A 15267-nucleotide genomic window follows, 5' to 3' on the forward strand; every position below is an offset into this window, starting at 1 on the left:
TGTCAATTTCCTACACTGAGTTGTCTCTTCTCTGTCTATACACAGTCTTGATTAGTGGCATTTAGCTTAACTGAAGATTTCTGGTCCGCATTTTGACTAGTCTTATCTTTTACTTCTTTGGCTTCTTGTTCCTTAGTGCTTGTCATACTTCATGTTATGATAGTCATAACCTTTGGCTATTCTAGCCTTCAAATCAAACTATTCGTACCTTAGTATATAGTACTCTTACCTTTTCTTGTTGAGACTAAGTTTTAGTGTGGCCTTTGTCCAAGTTCTTGCTTCTTGTCCTTGTCTATGACTGTCGCAACAGGAAGCAACAATGTATTTTACCCTCTTAGACTTAGGCGAGGTCATGCTAAGGGTCATAATCATGGTAGAGGCACCTTCCTTTTGTTCCATAATCTACATCCAATTCTTCTAGTGAGACATCTTCACAGTCTCCCTCATCTGTCAAATCGTCTCGAGTTCAATGAACGTTTTCTATAAATCCACAAAAAACTAGGAACCCTCTATACCAAGAGGATCCTGAGACCAAAAAAGGGGCCAAACCCTTGAACAAAACATTTCACTTCCTTTTTAAAGGACCTTTCCAATCACAATGCACTAAAACTAAGCACATTCCCATAATGGCTGATTATGAACCTGAACATGGTAGTCACAACAAACATCAAGAACCACCTAGGAATGACAAAGAAAAAGACCATGACACTGATGCAGAATAGGAAGAGGTGGAAATACTTCTTGAACATATACCCAAATGTCACAAAGATAAAAAATTTCAAAAGGTCATGGGAATCCTACTCAATGAAGAAAAATAAAAGTACTTTCTCAAACTTGCCCAAGAGGGAGCTAAGTTGCCCTCTCATTTCAATGTGGAAACCATTATCATGTCTGAAGAAGAAACTGAGACTTCTAAACTCCAAAAATAATTGAAATTTATGCAAGACCAACTGGCTCAGATGATGCATGAGAAATAGTAACCCACGAAAACATACACATTGGATGCTCTTTGTCCATTTCCATTTGACAAAAGCATAAACATGTTGCCTTTCCCACGAGGCGTAGAGCTACCCAAGTATAACAAGTACTTTGGTACCACTGATCCCCAAGATCACTTGTGGGAATTTGGTGCTTTGTCTATGGAGTTTATACATGATCAAACATACCTCATGTGTTTATTCCCTAGAAGCCTAAATGGTCAGGCTTTAGAGTGGTTTTCACATTTACCTCCCGATATTAAGACATTTGATGAAATTGCCAACTTATTTGTTCAGTAATATTCTCATAACATTCAACACCCTATACATAGAAAGTTGGAGAACCTTTTCTCACATTCCTCCAATGGTGGAGACAACTATACACTAAGTATTTCCATAAAATTTCAGAAACAAAGAAGCTTGACATTTTCACTGATAACCTCCTACCCGATTTTGGATATAGATTCCAACTTCAAGGTCCACGTGCCTTTGAAGACATGATCACACATGCTATCTGCATCAAGGAATTTATGGTCAAGAAAGGTGAACTTACTCTTCAAAAGGACACAAAACAAGGTTCTACTTCCAACAGGGATAAAACCAAATATGTCAACAAGAATCGAGAAATTGTACATGATGGAGTTGTTGACAATGTCACTCCCAAAACTGCTAAAGTGGCATTTAATCTCACAAATGGCCTCAAAGCAACCAAAAACACTAAGAAACCTCCTCTTGACAATAATACATCTGGGAACAAACTGAGAAATTCCTAGACCACATGCCCTAAGCGAGAATACAAACCCTTGGGTGAACCTCTAGATGTGGTTTACAAAACATTGCTACAACACAAGCTTCTTTCCCCAATGGACAATCCTCATCCCTATGATCCACAACCACGTCCACCATGGTGGAATAAAACCTCATTCTGTGAGTATCACCAAAATAAGTGACACAAAACTAGCAACTGCATAAACTTGTGCCATAAAGTCCACGACATGATTGATGATGGTGATCTTGTGGTAGATGGACATAAAAAAAACTTGGACCACAAGGCATTCAAAGAGCCTTTCCCAGCTTATGAAAAAGGAGAGACTTCGAAACCACAATCCAACAACAAGGTCAACTATGTATATTCCAATAATGACAATGTCATCAACATGGTTGAACCTATGGATTTTGAATACTACAACGTTATTACCATTAAGGCCAAACAAGATAACGAAAATCCTAAGACACCATTTGTCTTGAGGGGCCCTACTCTCAATTTAATGGATAATATGCCCTTGCAACACTATGCTAATGTTGTCACTCACTCTCCCACCAAGTTGGTGCTCAAAGGCCCCGTGCCTTCTACTTTTGATCTTGAACAACATAAAGACAAAGCCCTTGTTGGTCCATCTAGCAAAGGTGCAAAACCCACAATGAACTCGACGGCAACTAGTTTTAGTGTTCTCGATCAATTGAAATGAACTAATGCTCAGATTTCCATCTTTGAGCTACTTAAAATCTCGCCTGCTCACAGGCAAATTCTGGACAACACCCTCACTGAGGAAAATGTTCCTCAAGATCTTGATCTTGAGTGATTCCAAACCATGGTAGGTCACCTAACCTCACCTTATCTTATGACCTTCTCCAAGGAGGATGAAAACTTGTTGAGTCACCCACACAATCAACCTCTACACATTGAGTTTATGATCCATCAAACACATGTTCGTCGAGTACTCATCAATAATGGTACTGGCCTAAATATTGTCTCTACTGCTCTCCTTAGATAATTGAATTATTCTAAGGACTCTATTGATCCTTGACATAAGATCACCATCAAAGAGTATGACGAAGTGGAATGAAAGTCTCTAGGTCTAGTGGTTTTACCCATTTGCATCGGTCTTGTAGAAAGGGATGTCACCTATCAGGTGTTGGACATTCCCTTGGCATACAACATTCTGTTAGGATGGCCATGGATACATGAGATGTGTGATGTTCCATCCACATACGACCAATGCATCAAGTTCCCATTTCATGGCTCTGAAGTTACTATTCCTACCACTACTAGATATACTTGCAATATGCTCAAAGCTACTAAAACTTTTGTCCCTGCTAACTGTGAGTCCACAGATTATCATGACAATAAGTTGAAAAAAATCAAGCAGTCATTCAAAATAAAAGAAACTAGCATGGGAGAGTACTACATTGAACCAATGCTATCATTAACATCTCTCCCAAAGTCTCCTCGACATTATGGGAGACCCTCAGAGGCAAAGAAGTCGTTCGTGCTAACACCCCAGACCAAGTATAATGGCACTTTTTTCAAGGCTATAGTTCCCTTAGAAGATGAAAATGAAAACAGATCCATTGCTACATGGATTTATAGAGAAGAGGCTCCAATAGACTTAACAGAGCAAGCTCAAGAAATAAATCCTGAGAAATATGGGCTTGGTCTTAGGCTTATGAAGCATTTTGGTTACAAGGGAACTAGCCCTATTGGATGTAATAATAATGGCCTAATTGATCCCATCAAAGCAATAGCTCGAAGCAACAGTGATACAACTGGCCTAGGATTTAAGAAGGTTCCTTTCCATTTGGGACCAAATAAATTCATACCAGAACCTGAGAGTTCATCTAGACATGAGTCACTGGCTGAGTTAGATACTTAAGAGGAATAATCTAATGATGAGGATTCTTATCCACATCTTATTCCTCATGACCTCACTAAATTCTTTGCTGAGCCAGATGACTTTTTGTCACGTGTTAGCACTGTGGATGATACTAGTGATTCTTCTGAGGACAATACTAAGTAACTCAAATATCATTCAGAAAAGGAAGAATCTAGTCAGTCATTATGTATTGAGTATCTGTGTAAGAACCCAAAGGATGAAGGTGAGTATGTCCCTATCAATGTTGGGAAGTTCTATAATCTCTCACCATGTAGCACTAATTCTAAGGAATATGAGTTTGACTCTCTTTTAGAAGCAACTATTGATAAAGATATTAATCAAGTGCATGTCTATGAAAACCAAATCAAAGTGGGTGAAACGTCTAGGGTTAGGTCGCATGGGTCTGATCCAACTAGTGTCTTAGAGTTGCTAATTGCTGATATTTGTACTCAGAGGCATTCAAACACATCTTTGGGTAAAGTCACTGTAGGTCTTGAATTGCTAGTCCAAGCACTTAATGACTATACTATGAATGCAATTGAACCAACCACCACTCTCTCACTCACACATCCTGAGCTTATAGACTGGAACCCTAATGCATCTAGCAAAGTCCCCATGTTTTAGAATGACTATGCTCTCGCCTGTTACCTAAATGCTATTGAACCTATAAATTCTTCCATCAATGAGCAGAGTATCAACATGACTAAGGCTGACATCAAATATCTCAGTTATACAATTAAAAAGAAAAAATGCAAAAGGTCTGATGGTGAAAACCACATTGTGGCAGTGTCAGAACCCAAAAAAGTAAAAACAAAAGATGTATCCAAGGGTGGAAACCTCTCTGAGGCACCCGTGGATGAGATATTTGATGCACTTCCCAGTCACTTTCAGGAGAGATCATTAGTGTTGATAGTGCCAACATAGCCAATTAACTTGGGCACATAAGAACATCCTCATATGATACATTTGGCACAGTCACTATCACCTAAAGAAAAGGAAGAATTCATTGCCTTTTTCAAAGAAAAGAAAATAATTTTTTCTTGGACATACTCTAACATGCCAAGATTGGATCCTAATCTTATCATGCATCACTTGTCCATAGAACCAGGCATCAAACTAGTTAAACAGAAGCTTCAAAAAATGCATCCTCACGTTGCATTGCTCGTCAAAGTAGAATTGGAGAAACTTCTAAAAGCTGGTTTCATTCACACAATTGATTATGCTGAATGGATATCCAATATTGTTCCAATTTCCAAGCATGGTAAATCTATCAGGGTTTGTACTGACTTCCGTGATCTCAACTTGGCATGTCCTAAAGATGATTTTTCGCTTCCTAATATTGATATGATAGTGGACATGATAGCTGGCTATGAGATGTACTCACTTATGGATGGATTTTTTTGATACAATTAGGTTAAAATTGCACCAGAAGACTATGAGAAAATGACTTTCACATGCACATTGTTGGAATGTAATGTCATTTGGCTTGAAGAATGTTGGTGCTACATATAGAGGGTTGTTACTACAATTTTCCATGATATGATGCATAAGACCGTGGAGGATTACGTCGATGATACCTTGGTCAAAAGTGCTAAATATAATACTCATCTGTAAGATTTAGGACCCATCCTAGATCGTATGGAAAAATTCAGTCTTTGGCTCAATCCTAAGAAATGCACATTTGGTGTCACATTAGGAAAGTTGCTGGGATACATCATCTCTACAAAAGGAATTGAGGTAGATCTAAAGAAAGTACAAGCAATAATGGACATGCCACCACCTCAGAACATCAATCAGATGAGAGGACTATAGGGAAGGCTTCAATCTATTTGTAGGCTTATCTCACAATTGGTGGATAGATCACAACCCTTCACACAGACCTTACATAAGGGTGTAAAATTCAATTGGAGCCAAGATTGTGAGCAAAGCCTAAAATAGATCAAACAATATCTTGTCAATCCACCAATCCTGATGCCTCCTATCCATGGGAAACCTTTTCTTTTATACATTTCAGCAACTAAAACATCTCTAGGAATCCTATTGGCTTAGGAAGATAATGACAACAAAGAAAGAGCTATTTACTACTTGAGTTGGACATTGATCTCTTATAAGAAGAACTACAACATTATTGAGAAAGCTTGCTTGGCAGTTGTCTTTGCTTCCCAAAAGTTGAGACACTACATGCTTGCCCACAGTACGTGGCTCGTGGCTAAAATAGATCCACTAAAGTACTTGCTCACTAAGATGACTCTCACTGGAAGATTGGCTAAATGGGTTATGATACTCAGTGAGTTTGACATCCAATATGTTGAATGCAAGGCTATCAAGGGACAGGTGATTGCAGACTAGCTGGCTGATGCACCCATGCAGAATCTCCTGCCAATGAACATTAATTTCCCAGATGCGTCAATTCTGACACTCATGCACCACACATGGGTTATGTTCTTTGATGGGTCCTTTACACAACAAGGATCAGGTGTCGAATTACTCTTCATTACACCACAGAGATACTCATTGCCCAAAGCGTACAAGATTTTATTTCCTTGTACAAACAACATTGTTGAATACAAGGCTTTGATCAATGGCATGAAAATTGCAACCAAATGGAGAGTGGATCAGTTAGATATTTTTGGTGACTCTCAGCTTGTCATTAAATAGGTTAATGATGTGTACCAAACAAAGGATCAGAAACTAATTCCTTACAAGTGCATGGTTGATGACTTAAAGAAATATTTTGCACACATCACCTTCTAGCAAGTTCCACAAGCAGATAATATAGTGGCTGATTCCATGGACACTTTGGCCTCCCTGCTACAAATGCCTGAAAATGATCTCCGACATGAGTTCTTGGTGGAAGCGTTACACTACCCAGCCTATGACACCCCTGATTCTAAGATGATCTATTCTATTATAGGACAAGAATCATCCTGCTACCATCACATTTATTCCTACCTCCACAATCAAACCATTCCAAAAGGTCTGACTCTGAATGAGAAACGTTATCTAATCTGTAATGCTTCACACTATGTCATTATTACTGATGATCTATATAAGAGAGGTCTCGACAGAACACTCCTTAGGTGTTTAGAACCCAAAGAGTCCAAATGTGCACTAATTGACATTCACGAGGGCATTTGTGGATCTCATTCCAATGGCCTAACACTAGCTCGCAAACTCCTTAGAGCTGGTTACTATTGGCCCAAAATGGAGCAAGAAGCTATCAAGTATGCTAGGTCCTACAAGTAGTGTTAGCTAGATGGGAATCTAATCCACACTCTAGCCAAAGAGTTGATTCCCTCTACTACAACATGGCCATTTCAACAAAGGGCCTTCAACTTGGTGGGACAGATCCACCCAACCTCTTCTAATGGGCATAAGTTCATTATCACGGCTACATATTACTTCATGAAGTGGGTAGAGGTAGTACCTCTCACAGTTGCCGATGGAAAAATTGTAGCACTTTTTATCACAAACTACATCATCTGCAGATATGGTGTGCCATCCTCAATCATTATTGATAATGGAGGACAATTCAAGAACAAAGACCTCAAGGAACTATGCAAGAAACTCAAAATCACACAACATTGGTCTTCCATTTATTACCCCCAGGGTAATGGCTAGGCTAAAGCATCCAATAAGATGATCCTCAAAATCCTTCATCACACAGTCAACAAATTAGGGAGAGACTGACATCTCCAGATCAATCTAGCCCTGTGGGCGTATAGGGCAAGCATCAAGACTCCAACGGGCATGAATCTCTTTGATTTGGTGTATGGCGTAGATGATGTGCTTCCAATAGAGGTCGAGATTCCTACCTTGAGAATCTCTATTAAGGGCCTTATTACTGATGATGACTACAGGATAAGTCAGCTTCAGGAGCTTGTGTTACTGGATGAACGTCGACAAGTGGCATGTGATCATCTGTGAGCATATCAACAACGAATGTCAAGAAGCTACAATTGGAGGGTCAAGCCACGTGACTTCCAACTGGGTGATCTCGTCCTGAGAGAGAACCCTAAGAATCAACAACAGCAAGTCCAAAAAGGAAAGTTTGAACCAAACTGGCTCGGTCCTTACATCATCACTATAGTATATGGATCTGGCGCCTATCAGCTTTCCACAATTGAGGGAGAAGTTCTCAAGGAACCTATTGATGCTCCCCATTGAGGTATAATGCTTTACATTATACTTGGTATATTTAGTAAATCATGTATTTGATGGATGGATTCCTTGGATAATTTCACATGTTGCATTTGTAAATGGATAATTATTGTTAATCCTTGATTATGGTAGTGAAACAAAATGTTAACTAATCAAGCTATAGTTTTCTTATTTATGTGATTCTTGCAAATGATAATGTGGCATTTACTTAGTAGGACATAATTTTACATATGATAGAATAAAGTGGGACATGTAGGTCAACTTCTTCTAACATTTTCATTTATGGCATAGTCATGTGATGATATGTTGTGTTCGACAATTTGGTCGATAATTGGTTATGAAATGTAATTTTATTTACACCTATCATTTTGACATGTATGTTGGAAAGTATAATGAAATTTCAAACTTAATTGGAAGATATTGTATCTACTTGTTGACTCAACTAATTATAGACAACTTTTGACTAACATGATTTGACTTTTTGGCCTATGTGGCAAGTGTATGAAAATATAGTCTTTATAGAAAGTTGTTGACTCCTTTTTATTTAGTCAATTTGGTCAATGAATAATGATCACCAACTTGGTCATATTGCATTTTGGACTTTTAGTTGATATATTGTTTGACATAAACGTAGTAATATAGACTTAGCTATTACACATTCAACTTAAACCCTTTAGTCAACATGTGTGTTGGAATTCGGTTTTACTATTTTATAGATATCAACTTTGGGTCAATATTGCTTGACACATTTGATTGTCTAGATTTTCTATCATTGATCTTCCAATTATAGGATTTGATATATATAATTTGAGCTAACTGAGGTGTTATGATGTAAGTACTTTTAGATGTAAAATTTTGCTAAGAATTTGTAAGCATTATGATGATCAATGTTGAGGAAGTACATTGATGATTTATGTATGAATGTTTTGTATTCATGATGATTTAAATGATGTTGAATTTGATGTAACATGGTTACATTACTTGATTCTTTGATGATGCATTAGATGTATCGTGATTACATTACTTGATTATGTTTCATTGACCTATTGATGTGGATGAATACTCATTTAGTGAACACCACATGTTAGATGGTAGGTATAGTACATATGGTACACATCTTACTCATGATCAAAATGTGATTAAAAGATGAGTTAAGAAATCATAAAGTTGACCAAAATTTTTGACTACTAATATTTAAGTTGATCTCCTTGAGATACTAATTAGTATGCAGGATGTGGATAAGAAGTATCTACTAGCAAGGAAAAATCTGCAAGTGATACTAGGGTATGGTAAGTGCACAGGTATGTGTGATATCATGTGATTTTAAGTCAATATGTTATAAATTTTGAGACTTCTTGAGCTAAGGAAGTATATGATTGGAAAATCAATTTGATTCATAATATATGATGGACTGACATTGGGTGTTGTTCCTATAATGAAACAGAAGGAACGCCACATCATTAGAAAAAGAGAATATTGTCGGAGAGAGGTAGTCTAACCTTGTAAAACTATAGAATGGTAATGGAATTCACACACTCACATGTGAATGATCTTGAAATGATTACTAATGCATGTGCTTCTACAAATGTGTGTTACTATCTCTTTAGTTATTACTTCAACAATGTGTTAATATTCTCTTTGAAGAGATAGATTCATGAAAGTTAATTTGTTAATGAAATGTAGCTTTCATAAAAGAAAATAAAATTAGATTTTATTCCAGTAGTTGAAAATCTATATATATATAAATGCAGATGCATGTGTTATTAAGTAAATGGAAATTAGATCTGGCTCTTGTAGATTCATTTCCTTGTATATGTGAGTGCATATGATTTTGAATTCTTCTCTTCATATTTTGCATCAGGACGATGCATTCTCTAAGAGGGGAAGGATGTCACGACCCACTCCTTAACATACCGAATAAATCAGTACTGGATTGCCACCTAGGCAAAGCCTTTAAATTAATTGCATGAATTAGAATAAAACAATGACCAATTTTGTTAAAAGTTGTTATAAGGAAATAACCACCAAATCGTTATAACCTACATAACCGAGATGATATCCCACTTGTGAGAATCTCTCTCCGGTAATAAATGAGAACTAATGAGAGAAGGCCATGAAAGATTAAAGATTTGGTTGGTATTCCATATATGGGTATATGGGCGGGCATATAAAAAATACACCGACCAGCATTTGAAAGTTTTGGATGTTTTAGAGGGGACAAAAGAAGCAATCTTAACACTTCAAATCAAGGTTTAACAACTAATTGCAATTTTTCTACAATGGGTGACGCACTTGATCTTTCTCCCATGGACACGCCAGAGTCGCCTAGTTCTCCCTACACCATGTTGCCTCCGACTCTCCCAGGCACAATGGCTTAATATACGACCCTTCAGGCTTATGGACAAGACCAATGACATGAAGATGGTGATGTTAGGAGCATCAGGCGTTGCTCCAAGCAGGAAAGAAGAAGAAGCTTTTTGCAAATTCCATGAAGAGAATAACTGAATGCATCCATATAGTTCAACCTGCTCTTCTCTCGCTAGGCTGGGATTAGCCTTCTTGTTAAAGTCCATACTTGCCCACGGGCAGCGTCAGAAGAGGAGATATTGACAACCACGAAGTATTACTAGGTTCCAATCTTTTTGTTAAAATTTCTAACTTTCCTTTGCAAAATGATGAAATGTGTGTTTTCCAATACTAGATAAATGATAGTGTCTTTGATTTCTGGCTGTGGGGATGATTGAATTTATGGTTTTGATTAAGAACATAGAACATTACCGTTACCCCAACCATTATCATTAAACAACTCAATACCATTCTTGATGATCTTTTTCCATATGATTAATGGATTGGATATCATTTTATAGAGTTAGAAATCATTTCTTTATAAATGGCAAAATTTGCAGTGTGCATGTAACTTATAGTTCAGTCTAGTACATGAATTGATTGTGTGGCCTATTAATCTACAATACTTGTTATAAATGTTTAATTGAACAGAAATACATTAGGGAAATGGTGAAGATTCTATACTATAACATGAATGTTCCTTTTCTTCCCCTTTAGCCGATTATCTATGAATAGGATATGGGTCATCTAGCTCAAAGAGTATAAATAGGATTATCCTAGTATTGTGTGTTTATACAAAATACTGTGACCATTCTCTCTTTTATCGGTTGTCTCATTCGATGCCTAGAAGCAAGTCTTTTATTCATATGAAGTCATATTTCTTGTTACTGATGAGTGGAATTATTCTTTTGAAACAATCTCCTCAACTATTCTATTCTTGAAAGAGAGGATCACCATTAACTTGGTATCAATCAAATATAAAAATCTAAATTTAGCATTGAAGCATGGTAAATGTTGGATTTGATCTCCAATGTTGTGTTCAATAAGTTGCAACTACTATCCCTCTTATTCACTATTTATAATAGTTTAAAATATATTTTTTATAGAAAAACTCCTTATGTTTCATTTCCTAGACGGTGAACTTCATCACACACATTTATTTATTATTACTTGTTGGATGTGTCAATGAGCTAGCTATGCATGAACAGTAGACAACAATTATTATTGAAGTTAGTGATGTCTAAAGGCAACTCAGACATAGAGGAAGTGAGTAGGAATGTCATAGCTATGTATTATTTTATTTGAAGAAAGTATTCTTGCTAGTAGATTAAAACAAATGTTAATATAATTCAAACTCGGGATATGATGTCCCATAAAAATAAACAAATGTTTTCCTAATAACACAATCTGATTATTTAATGCAATTTTTGGGCATATTGTATTCTATTATTTTAAGTAAATACAATGAAAATTGAATGTTTATGATTATTATTTTTTTGTTACTGCTCAAACACTGCATATGTTTTTACTTGGAAATAAAGTTGTTCAAAATGGATGAAAGTTCCTAATGATATAGAAATTGAAAGTATGCTTCCATCTGATAAACCAAGAAAGAAGGATATGAATCCTTATTATTTATTTCTCAAGAACATTATGAGAAGCATGAGGAATTTTCGATAACATCTCCTTGTCATTTGCATTTTAACGACTTGTTAAAACTAACACTGTACTTAATGACATAGATTAAAATAAATGCATTAAGTGTTACATTACTTTGAACTGATGCATATATGTAGATAATGCATAGTGGAAATACAAATGTGATAGAAAACAGATCTGTACATGTTGATTAAGAAATGTTATTGACTTTCTTTCATACACTAATGTAGATATCCACGTGTTAGTGAATGGTAATTAGACCATGAATTTTATTTTAACAACATGAATTCCATTACTCCTCTAAGTTTTACTTGTTTAGACTATCTCATTGCTGGTCTGGGTATCTTTCATGTCAGGAAAGATTTCGGGGAAGCTTAAAAGCTTCGTGGTAGGGTGGAAAAGCACTCCTACAATATTCTCGCCTTGTGTTCTTAGAAAGGTTTTGGAACTCTTTTCAACTTGGTTGTCATGGTTTACCACCTAGTATCTGGTAACTGGTATTAGTAATCTAGTAACGAATTCATAGTTTCTTTTAAATTTGAGCATATATGTAAAGTTAATGACAGTTAATCAACTAATATTGACTAGTCAATATTCAAAAGACTTTGACTCTCGTTGATTTTTCCGCATATTACGGAGATTTTGATGTGGCATTTGTTTTGCAGGGGCAGTCGTTACAGATATGCTGAGCATTTTCTTTGTTTTCTTTATTTTTCTTTATCATATCTCCTTGAGCAACTCGATGATGTCATCTTTTCCTAGAGAAGTAATGACTGGGGGCATGATCTTTTCTTTGATTTTTGTCTATGGTTTAGTTCCAATAAGTTGATATATTCCTATAAAAGGGGTGTACACTATAAGAGCCTCCATCTCGTATTGGATGGTCGTGTGTACATCAACTCCTTTTAGATGAATACGTTAATAACGTTGGTTCTTCTCCTTGTTTGTTAGAGTGAACTCTTCATGCTACAGTAAATACTTATACTCGTCCTGCTAAGTGAACGTATGGGTCACTGCGAGTATATCTAGCACACTTCCATCTCAGGTTATGAATGCAAGGGTTGTTGCAGACTAAATAAATACTGAATACTTAGCATAAGATGGATCTCTCGTGTGTTTGGTGTGTCTATCATGCAAGCAACATTCTTGTCATCCTAGCATTTATGCTTTAATGCTTATAGTAACTTGCTATATTAAAAGGGACAAATGTTCTGGTCATTCTGGCTTCTTGTGCCTTGAATGCTTACATTTAATCCTGAAAAACCTATAACGTATGGTCTATTCATATTCCTATGATTGCAATGTCAGTGGGAATTGTATAACATACGAGCTTTGTTCTATATCTAGTGATGATAAATTGTCGAGGCTTGGTAACCAGACCTAGGGTTGCATTTAATATAGTCTTGCATTACATAATTCACTTGCATAAATACACGATTTAGTTGAGATTTTGTCTCTATTCTTCATGACGAGGGATTGGGGGTTTCTTCAAATATATTTGGATCCTCCATGACTGCGCAAGCATTTGGTTCATTGGTTTGCACTCCTCGATGGAATACCTATCACTGTCGCACAAAACATGCAACACTACATGAGATGTCAGTCCATTTCCATATGCATTGCATCCATATACTCATAATATCTACTCTACATGCTCATAATCACATCATATCAAAGTAAAACATATATCTCATAATCATAATATTAACATCTCATGTACATCAAAGTGAAGCAGACATAGACAATGACATGTACACGATAATACTCGGCTCAAAATCTCGTATATATATATATATATATATCAAAAAAATAGGTCAGTACAAAAATGGGCACTACTCGAGTGCTATCGATCAAAATGATACAAAATGGTACTAGCACACCAATCAATACATAGCCAGAGATCAAAATCAAGAGCCAAGCACACATCATCTAACTCTGCCCTATACTCTTATCTCCAGGAGGAGCAGGAGTAGGAGCAGTAGGTGGAGGAGGAGGTGGTGGCATATCAGGTCTCGCAGGGGGTCATGTGCCTCCCGACTCTCATGCATACTGAGAAAACTGCTATACCTGCGAAGCCTCATCAAGCACCACTGTCGAATATGCAGCAAAATAGTATGCTTCCCAGGTTGACTATAAGTGGACCTTGTTCTGCAGCATCTCCACTCTCTGCTCAGCAGTCTCGACACGCTTTCTCCATCGATCGATCTCTCGCTGCCACTCCACTAACTATGTGTCACAGACAGCTACTTGTATCTATAGCTCTCCCAACTACTGGGAGGCCTGATGAATCCGCTCTTGGTAGCATCGCACTATGTCCTATGTCCCAGTAGTAGGTTGATTAGGCATATCCTCATCTAGTATCTCAGGTGCCTGTTGTTTTTGTGGTGCCTATTATTGTGGTGGTGCCTGTTTCTGCGGTGGTACCTCCTGTGGTGGTGCCTGCTCCTTTGTCCTCAACCTCCGTCACTGACCCTATGATGTGCCACTGCCACCTACACCTATGTCTGACCCCATCTAATGTGGGGGAATATGTACTTTCTATACCCAATGCTAGACCCTCAGCTATGGTTGCTCCTACTGCTGAGGTACCTCCTACTGCGGAGGTGCCTGTCTTTGACCCTGCCCTACTCTCCCCACTGGGTCTCTGAATCATGGGAACGGATGACTGATCAAATATGTTTGGCATGCAGGCATCATCCCTGCATCTGTAATGTCAGAGAGATAGTCCCATTGTGTCACAACCAAGTTGCACACATCTATCATGGATCGGCCTGGGTCCAATCGTGGGGGCCACCCTCACTCTACATCCTTTACTAGTTTGGCATAGGCACAATACTCCTATGAGATGTCCTGTGGTCAGCCATCCTGCCGCCACACCTGCGAAATCACAAATCGGTCTATGATCTGTGATGTTTAGCCTAACAATGGCCATGAACAAAACATCCAGCCCAGCTCCCTCGGGGCATCATCCCAATCCTTTGTCTCTCGCAAGGGTCGCCATACGATGGAGAATAGGTCATCGAGACAAGTCCGCCAGTGCTCTGTCTTACCTAGGAAAACCTGGGTAATGTGCCCCCGATACTAAATATATGGCTCCATGGGCTCTTGGGCCTCCTCATGAATGGGCCTACATATAGGAAGATGCTCCCATGCACAAATCTGTAAGATGTAAACTCTTGCTACCATAGTCTTGTTCTCATGGAAGACTATCTCATGCATCTCATGGAACATATGGGCCAGCATGCACTGACCCCACCCAAATATCTCAGGGGCCTCTACCATCCAACAAAGCATGACCCCCCAACCACACTCTAAGTTGTGATGCCCCCTGTCTAGCACTAAAAAGCAACTCAAAAATATCCCTAGCATTGATGCCAGTCTGTGTGTCCGCCCATAGGTATGCACAAGCTCATCCCAACAGATGGCTCGATCCCTCTGTAGCTCTCTCTCGAACATAATAGACGGTGCCT

This window comes from Cupressus sempervirens, chromosome 3, assembly GCF_028749045.1.
Source record: "Cupressus sempervirens isolate cs-2001-9-10 chromosome 3, ASM2874904v1, whole genome shotgun sequence".
Classification (NCBI taxonomy): Eukaryota; Viridiplantae; Streptophyta; class Pinopsida; order Cupressales; family Cupressaceae; genus Cupressus; species Cupressus sempervirens.